Source organism: Pristiophorus japonicus, chromosome 1 (assembly GCF_044704955.1).
Source record: "Pristiophorus japonicus isolate sPriJap1 chromosome 1, sPriJap1.hap1, whole genome shotgun sequence".
NCBI classification, from domain to species: domain Eukaryota; kingdom Metazoa; phylum Chordata; class Chondrichthyes; family Pristiophoridae; genus Pristiophorus; species Pristiophorus japonicus.
The window spans coordinates 16,446,147-16,456,012 of NC_091977.1; the positions used below are offsets into that span (position 1 = coordinate 16,446,147).

At 44.1% G+C, this 9,866-nt stretch overlaps 1 long non-coding RNA gene across 1 annotated transcript; it reads right to left on the reverse strand.

Moving 5' to 3' along the window:
- Positions 1–2,279: 2,279 nt before the first annotated feature.
- On the reverse strand, positions 2,280–9,263 carry LOC139262653 (uncharacterized). The gene is made up of 2 exons (XR_011592974.1): positions 8,779–9,263; positions 2,280–3,653 (listed from the first exon to the last, which is right to left on the reverse strand). It is a non-coding gene; the product is annotated as an uncharacterized lncRNA (long non-coding RNA).
- Between the last annotated feature and the right edge of the window lie 603 nt (positions 9,264–9,866).

Below are 9,866 nucleotides of genomic sequence, written 5' to 3' on the forward strand. Positions count from 1 at the left end.
CTTTTCACAAATCCATGCTGACTTGGACCTATCATGTCACCTCTTTCCAAATGCGCTGCTATGACATCCTTAATAATTGATTCCATCATTTTACCCACTACTGATGTCAGGCTGACCGGTCAATTCCCTGTTTTCTCTCTCCCTCGTTTTTTTAAAAGTAGGGTTACATTGGCTACCCTCCACTACATAAGAACTTATCCAGTGTCTATGGAATGTTGGAAATTGACTGTCAATGCATCTGCTATTTCCAAGGCCACCTCCTTAAGTACTCTGGGATGCAGTCCATCAGGCCCTGGGGATTTATCGGCCTTCAATCCCATCAATTTCCCCAACACAATTTCCCGACTAATAAGGATTTCCCTCAGTTCCTCCTTCTTACGAGACCCTCTGACCCCTTTTATATCCGGAAGGTTGTTTGTGTCCTTCTTAGTGGATACCGAACCAAAGTACTTGTTCAATTGGTCTGCCAATTCTTTGTTCCCCGTTATGGCTTCCCCTGATTCTGACTGCAGGGGACCTACGTTTGTCTTTACTAACCTTTTTCTCTTTACATATCTTTCGAAACTTTTGCAGACCGTTTTAATGTTCCCTGCAAGCTTCCTCTCGTACTCTATTTTCCCTGCTCTAATCAAACCCTTTGTCTTCCTCTGCTGAGTTCTAAATTTCTCCCAGTCCCCGGGTTCGCTGCTATTTCTGGCCAATTTGTATGCCACTTCCTTGGCTTTAATACTATCCCTGATTTCCCCTGATAGCCACGGTTGAGCCACCTTCCCTTTTTTATTTTTACGCCAGACAGGGATGTACAACTGTTGTAGTTCACCCATGTGGTCTCTTAATGTCTGCCATTGCCCATCCACAGTCAACCCCTTAAGTATCATTCGCCAATCTATCCTAGCCAATTCACGCTTCATACCTTCAAAGTTACCCTTCTTTAAGTTCTGGACCATGGTCTCTGAATTAACTGTTTCATTCTCCATCCTAATGCAGAATTCCACCATATTATGGTCACTCTTCCCCAAGGGGCCTCGCACAATGAGATTGCTAATTAATCCTCTCTCATTACACAACACCCAGTCTAAGATGGCCTCCCCCATAGTTGGTTCCTCGACATATTGGTCTCGAAAACCATCCCTTATGCACTCCAGGAAATCCTCCTTCACTATATTGCTTCCAGTTTGGTTAGCCCAATCTATATACATATTAAAGTCACCCATGATAACTGGTGCACCTTTATTGCAAGCACCCCTAATTTCCTGTTTGATGCCCTCCCCAACATCACTATTACTGTTTGGAGGTCTGCACACAACTCCCACTAACGTTTTTTGCCCTTTGGTGTTCTGCAGCTCAACCCATATAGATTCCACATCATCCAAGCTAATGTCCTTCCTAACTATTGCATTAATCTCCTCTTTAACCAGCAATGCTACCCCACCTCCTTTTCCTTTTATTCTATCCTTCCTGAATGTTGAATACCCTTGGATGTTGAGTTTCCAGCCCTGATCATCCTGGAGCCATGTCTCTGTAATCCCAATCACATCATATCTGTTGGACAGACTAAGTGAGTGTGCAAAAATTTGGCAGATGGAGTATTATGTTGGAAAGTGTGAGGTCATGCACTTTGGTAGAAAAAAATCAAAGAGCGAGTTATTATTTAAATGGAGAAAGATTGCAAAGTGCCGCAGTACAGCGGGACCTGGGGCTAATTGTGCATGAAACACAAAAGAATAGTATGCAGGTACAGCAAGTGATCAGGAAGGCCAATGGTGTTATGGCCTTTATTGCAAAGGGGATGGAGTATAAGGATGGAGACAGGTTAGAGGCAGGAAGAATGTTCCCGTTGCTGGGGAGTTCCAGAACCAGGGGTCACAGTCTAAGAAAAAGGGGTAAGCCATTCAGGACCGAGATGAGGAGAAACTTCTTCACTCAGAGGGCTCAAGTTTCGGACTCCCAGTAGAACGGCGCACATCGGAGAGGCCCGCCTAATTTGTAGAATAAAAATTGCGCCGAATAGTTACCTCGCGATTCTCCATTAGCTGTAGGCCCGTTTCTAGCTCGGCGCGCGCAGCAGGAGCTGCTGGGGGCGGAGCTACAGCCCTGCGCCAAAAACAGTGCCGGCAGCGAGGTTGATTTACAATGCAGGTACAACAACGAACGAAATATAGGAACAAGAAGTTCACAGCACTAAACAAGCTGCTACCCCCACACACAGACAAAACCGGTGTTAATTCCCGGATTCTTTTACTTCAATCTGGTTCAGTAAAATTACTGAGTCGAATACCTCTTGTGCTTTGAACAAAGCAGTCTTTATTACCGGCCAGTAAGACCTATCAGACAGAAGATATACTCTCTGGATAGAGCGTACACACTCCCTACGGATAGGTGAAGTTACATCGTAAAGCGTTAACAGTTATACAGTTTTGAAATCAGATAACAAAATACAAATGGATTGACAGTCTAACTCAGCCACTCATTAGTCAATCTATATGAGATATTCTTCTTGAAAGCTCAAGTATTGCCTCTAAATGTTTCAATCTAATGGTGTGACTATTTACTGAGACCTTGCAATTCTGCAGATGTATTTCATGTTACAATTATATATTATTGGCAGGATTAGTGACTTGAAACCTTGAGAAAGACTGTTAGCTATGCTGATGTTGCACTATTTGCAATCTGACATTCTCCCAGCTATTCTTCCATGGCTTATACATTTTCATATATCCCGTTTACCTTACTGTCCTTAATTGCATATATTCCGTTCAGGTATCCACATCCCCCCTTTTATCATTCTATGATAACATTTAGGATCATTCTATGAGTATTGCATTCATCCGTTCGCACTCCCTTTCCAGAATCATATTATTGTTGAGTAGTTCTCTAGTTTGTTGGATCATAACCCGGGAAGCCTTGACCACAAGAGGGTCTGCTAACCTTGTCATTACTTTACAGCAGAGGTTAAGGCAACCAACAATCAAACAGCAGGTAATTATTATCAAACCTGCTAAGTTCTTTTGCTGGTGTGGATAACTTTTTCACCTCCCTCCTTATGTGATCGGCAAGGTGGGTTATGTTTTCTGAACTATCAGGAATGTAAGTGCAACATTCAGATCCTATCAGGGCACACGTTCCCCCTTTCTCAGCTAACAGGTAATCGAGGGCCATTCGGTTTTGTAATGCTACGGTCCTTATCGCTACCATTTCAGCTGTGATGCCCTCCAGAGCCTCAGCAGTACGGTTAGCTACCTATTCCAATATCGTTTCTTTGAATCCATCTAACAGTCTCAGTTAGGGTCAGTGGAACGGTGCGCAAAGGAATTCCCCCTTTGGAATGTATAGGGATATGTGAACACACCCAGCATCTAGTGAAGTGCCCTTTTTCCGCATGGTAAGACATATACAAAAAGGTGTTTACATGGAGCTCTCGCCTTTGTCTTCCTTCCCGTGCGCCAAAACTGTCATATATCAACACTATTATGCAGACAGTGGCATACAGACACAGTCTCATCTTATAAATAGTCCAATTATTTAGCTGATAAAAAGAGTTCTGTTTTCACGTTTCCCTTCAGGTCTCCGTCAGTGTATTTGGCTGTCTTACGGGTAAAAGTTCAAACTGATCCTCCTTCAACTGCCTTGTTCAGCTATGGGGAAGAGGAGATCTGGAACAGAAACAGGAATTAGACTAACCAGCAAAATTTGTTTAAATGGTGATGAGCTTGCAGTGGTGCAGGTGAACCCAGGCACTTTTCCCCTCAACCTTGGCTGCAGTGGGGGTAGTGAGTGACACCTAAAAAGGCCCCTCCCATTGTGGCTCTAATCCCTTCCGAATCCATACTTCCCTGGTGCCACGAGGGACAATTCGGGTAAAACTGGGAGGTCGAGGTGAGCATCTTGAACCTGGTTGTGAACTAGTCGCAGAGCCTGAGTCAGAGAAAGAACATAGGTGGTCATCAGTCTAGCTGAGATCTCATATCTAGGAACAATTTCCCTCATTAACACCTTAACAACAGTCTGAGTCTTATTGTCCAGGTTAGGGTAGGCTTCAATCCATCTGCTAAACACATCTACTATTACTAACACATATCTGTAACACTGAACTTTTTGCAACTCAATGTAGTCCAACTGAAATGTCTCAAAGGGACCTTCGGGTAGGGGCGTTTTACCCCAATCACAGGGGACTCCCTTCCCTGGGTTATGTTGCTGGCCAACCAGGCAACGACTACTGATGTTCTGGGTGAGCGCCTGGAGTCTAGGGTGCCACCAAGTAGCCAAAAGTGTGTCTCTCGTGGTCCTTGCTCCACAATGAGTAGCAAAATGCAGACATTCTATAACCCATGAGGCCAACTCATCAGACATGCAAGTCTGTTCCGCGGGAGTGGTCCAGAGTTTAGAAACATTGTCATAAGTACATGCATAATATTTCCACAACAGTTTATCTTTTTCAGGAGCGTCCCCCTGTGCTTTTTTAACATCTTGGATGGTTGGCATTGGTTTTTCCGAAGCTAACTTATCCTTCGCAGGATTTTTAGTCTGACTCATAATTTTGGGCACTACCATCTGTTGGTCACGAGAGGCCTGTTTGGCCTCTTGGTCAGGACAATGATTCCCTATATCAACCAGAGAATTTCCGGTAGGTTGGGCGGTACATTTGCCAATGGCAATGCGTTTGGGGAGCATGAGGGCTTGCAACAAATCAGATACTAGCTGTTTATGGGATATCTCATTCCCCTGTGAGGTTAGGAATCCCCTATTTTTCCATAATTGTCCGAAATCATGCGCCACCCCAAAGGCATACCTAGAGTCGGTATAGATATTGACTTTGAGATCTTTGGCCAAGATACAGGCTTGGGTGAGGGCGAATTGTTGAGCAGAATAGGCGGTTTCAAAGCGGCAGATTCCAAGACCTGATTCTCCCGGTTTACTATGGCGTATCCTGAGATTCGTGTATCTTCTGGATTAATAGAAGTACTTCCGTCAACATACATAAACAATCATGACTGGGTTCTTCCTCATCTTGGGGTGGCTCAGTAAGAATACAGTCTGGATCTTCCATTGGTACATCAACTAAATCTTCCCTGACTGATGTGGCCTCTTAAATTAAAGATAAGCAATCATGACTGGGTTCTTCCTCAGCTTGGGGTGGCTCAGTAAGGAAACAGGCCGGATTAATTGCAGTACAGTGCCGAAAGGTCAGTTTAGGATTACCTGTGATTTCAGTGGGTTCTGTCGGATAGAGGGCCAGTCCACATTGCCCTGCACTGGGATCTCAATCGGATCAATGGGAGTATAACCCACTTGGGAGGGGTCCTCTGCCCACACATGAGGATCCACATAATCAGGTATGTCCGAGCCAGTATAATGCCGTAGAGTTGTTAATACTTTCTCGGGGTCCCCATTAAATTGGACTGTTCGGCCATGTTTTACAATTTGCACATCCCGGCTGGTCGGGTCAGCCTCATGGCCTTACGTACCATAACTCCCAAATCTTTAGCATGGTGAGGGGCTAATACTTCACGAGCAATATGCGGTGCCATTGTTAGGGGCTTTTTCCACAGATTCTTATCCACTTCCACAAGATCTGCCTCTCTTTCCAGTCCAGTCACTCTAGCCCTTAATAGAATTCCCTTCACTTCCCCATCGTGATCCTGATAAAAGTTCTGCAGGTCCTGATTCTTTCCGCTGGGATCGTATGCTAGGGTCACGTGATAGGGTGCCTGCGGCAGGTCCAGAGACCACCACTGAGGGGTTCTAGTGGTATAATACTGCCGCTTAAGGGTTTCCTATTTTACAATAATCCCATTATCTCCACACTCCAAATGCAACTGGAATTTGCAAAGGAGGTCTCTAGCCATCAAGTTACAGTCCAGATTGGTTGTGATAACAACTCGATGTTCCACCGATTCTTCCTGGTAACCCATTTTAACCGGTTCTGACACTGGGAATGTCGAGATTTGTCCCAGGAATCCTGAAAGTTCCTGTGTTTCAGTAGAAGCAGGGAGTTTAAGCTTTGATTGTACAGAAGACATGAAGGCTCCCGTATCTATCAAAAAGGGTTGCCACTCATTCAGAATGGGTTCGTCGTCCGGGGAGGATCCCTGCACAATCAAGCTGCGTAGTCAATCGGGGGACAATTGACCAAAGGGGTTGTTCTGGGAGAAGTTAGTGTAAGATCCTCCTCTCCCCCCTTGCCCCCCTCCTCTTCCTCCTCTTCCTTTTCCATGCTGACGGTAGGGGTAATTTTTATTCCAATGTCCTTCCTGCCCACAATTAAAACAGTCAATTCCTCTTACCCAGTCCTGGCCTCTTCCCATACCATGCCGGGGACAATAGGGAGGTTTATTAGCAGGGCTCGGGCCGTTTGGTTGTTTAGTATAACCGTATCCTTGCTTATCCATCCAATCCTGTATGCCACACTACGGTTCTATTGATCCTTCCTCCCGAGATGGCTCTTCCTTTCTAGTCACGTATTCAGTCTTGACCCAGGTTGGGGGCGCACCTCCCCTCTCCCCTTTCTTTTTCTGCCAATAATATCTAACTGCCCTTTCCATCTGTCCGGATAGCGTGAGCAATCAAATAGTTGTTTGAAGATCACAGACATCTATAGAGAGGTGGTCTGCAGCTTGTTGTGCATCAGGGTTTGGCATTGGTCTGACAGGGAATTGGTGTCGGGACTTTGGGATCTTGGAAATCATTTCTAGGCCGGAGGATGTTTCAGAGCTGTCTGACTGCTTGACAGTTCTGCGTCTCGATCGGCGGGGGTGTTTGCTATGTCTTTCACAACTTGGACTGGTAGGTTGACTAGAAGATTTACGGGACTGTTTGTGATGTTGAGATATAGTTCTGACCTTTCGAGTGTGAGATCTGGTCCTTTCGGCTATATTGCCTGTGAACTGGGGATCCGAATCGCTATCAGAGGATGAGGAGTCAGTTTGGGTTTGTTGCTTTGGTGATATGTGGTTGTTCCTAACTCTTTTTACCGGAGTGTTAGGTGGAGGGTGTTGGGAAGAGGACTGGAGCAAGAGGCCAGGGGGTGCGGGAGGCGCCGTTGGGCGCTGAGTCAGTGGCCACTCATCAATTTCATCATCAGCCTCGGTTAACACAAAGCCAGCCATTTTAACTTGTAGTTGATCAATACCTTTCTCAGAGGTCCCAGAGCAAGTTTCTCGTGCGCACATTCATTCTTTTTTTTTAAGACGTCTACAGTTTTAACATATGTTCCCTCTGTCAATGCAAATCCTAATTTAATAGCATTTGTTTGCCAACTCGATAGAAGTGATGCATCTTTTAATTTCTGACAATAATGTCGCCAGGTTGCAATTAAATTTTTTTATCCCCTTTTCCTCGTCCCCTTCTCCAAATTAATCCCTGTGCTTTTTTTTTTTACCTCTACACTTTTAGTGTCACTTTGTTCAGGGCTCCTGATAATTCGCGTTGCTGCGCCTCTGCGTCACTGCGCGTTTACGTCACCGCGCGTCTACGTCACTGCGCGTTTACGTCACTGCGCGTTCGCTTCGGCCCTTCTCCTCTCGGCCGCTGCGCGTTTGCGTCGGCCCTACCTTCCGAGTTGCTGCGGGGTTTTTTTTTTAATTCAATCAGAGCCTAGACGGGCCAAGTGATATACAAGGTCGACGTCGTACCTGAGTTGAACACCTATCCTCTATTTAAATCCCCATTTTATTCCCTGTGAGCCTAATTTTCTAATTTTGATTTCTTATGAGCCTCAATTAATTTCTTTCAGTCTCCAAATTTCCCTATCCTTTCGCGTTACTGTGCAGTTTAAATTCAATCAGTCAATGAAAGCCCTAATTTAATGGAGTTTTTCTGCCAATTGGACAGGAGTGATTTTATTTTTTTTTACTGCAGTGGAATTTTAAAATCTCAGAACAATTTTTTTTTTTAGCACCTATTTAGTACGTTACTTTTTTTATAACTAGAGAGAAGTCTGGCACGTAGGCTGTGGACTGCTTTTCATTATCTCAATTGTTCCAGCCTCAAGGTCGTGTTATTTAATATAATTTTTTTTTTTAAATCCTTTTGAATCCATCTCAGTTGTTTTGCTGTGCCTTCTCTGAATGTTTTCTTTCAACAAGTTTTTCTTTTTTTTTAACCACCGGGACCATGTAATTTTTTCATTTTTTTTTCAACAAACCTATCCTTTGGGCATTTCCTGGCTCTGTAACTTATCATCCGAATATACGTAATTCAATACGGTTCACACTCTTAAACTTCCCACATACAGGACAACACTACGAAGGGTTAAAACAAACTTTCATTCTGTTTGAGATAAAACAAACCACAACTCCCCAGCTTTTTTTTTACAGTAAAAGTCACAGAAGCATCTCTCATTTAAACAGACATTCACAAGAGTCTCTTTTCTTTCCTATTAATTTTTGGATCCATGATTGAATATCTATCCCTATTTAGCTCTAACTATCTTTCCAAGTCGCCGCTTGGTTTGCGTCATCGCGCAATTTCCCTATCTCTATCCCTATTCTAAGTTTGAAAGGTATTCACCAGATTGTCCTGGATCTCGTTCAGACACTACCTGAGAACCAGCGAGTGGCTAAACTTTCCTCAGACTTTTGAAACCGGGGGAAACTGGAGCAGTATTGAAATCATACTCACTCCAGTGGCCACTTTCCCCTCGTCTCGTCCAAAGCTAGTCTGGCTCTTAATTCGCAAGTTTTCGGCAGTCGTCCGTTGAGATCCCATTTCTGACACCAAATGTTAATTCCCGGATTCTTTTACTTCAATCTGGTTCAGTAAAATTACTGAGTCGAATACCTCTTGTGCTTTGAACAAAGCAGTCTGTATTACCGGCCAGTAAGACCTATCAGACAGAAGATATACTCTCTGGATAGAGCGTGCACACTCCCTACGGATAGGTGAAGTTACATCGTAAAGCGTTAACAGTTATACAGTTTTGAAATCAGATAACAAAATACAAATGGATTGACAGTCTAACTCAGCCACTCATTAGTCAATCTATATGAGATGTTCTTCTTGAAAGCTCAAGTATTGCCTCTAAATGTTTCAATCTAATGGTGTGACTATTTACTGAGACCTTGCAATTCTGCAGATGTATTTCATGTTACAATTATATATTATTGGCAGGATTAGTGACTTGAAACCTTGAGAAAGACTGTTAGCTATGCTGATGTTGCACTATTTGCAATCTGACATTCTCCCAGCTATTCTTCCATGGCTTATACATTTTCATATATCCCGTTTACCTTACTGTCCTTAATTGCATATATTCCGTTCAGGTATCCACACCGGGAGAACAGACTCTCGACAGCAGGCAGAAGCCATCAAGGGCCACAGGAACGGCCGTTCACACCTCATCAACCCACAATGCGAGCAATCAACTACAAACTGAGAGAAGCTCAAGAGAGATCAGCCAGATGCAGCTCATTCTTTGGGAACACTTTGAAAAATGGAACAGGTCTGTGCTGGAGGTGTGGGGGTGGGCACTCATCCAGGGGATGTCGATTTCAGCAGGCTGTTTGCAGAAATTGTGAATATACAGGGCATTTGGCCCGCATGTGCAAATAGCGAGACATCTAGATAGGAATAGTGCAATCAAGCAGATGCAGCAGGGATTCATGAAGGGGAAATCATGTTTAACTAATTTACTGGAATTCTTTGAGGATATAACGGGCATGGTGGATAGAGGTGTACCGATGGATGTGGTGTATTTAGATTTCCAAAAGGCATTCGATAAGGTGCCACACAAAAGGTTACTGCAGAAGATAAAGGTATGCGGAGTCAGTGGAAATGTATTACCATGGATAGAGAATTGGCTGACGAACAGAAAGCAGAGAGTCAGGATAAATAGGTCCTTTTCGGGTTGGAAATCGGTGGTTAGTGGT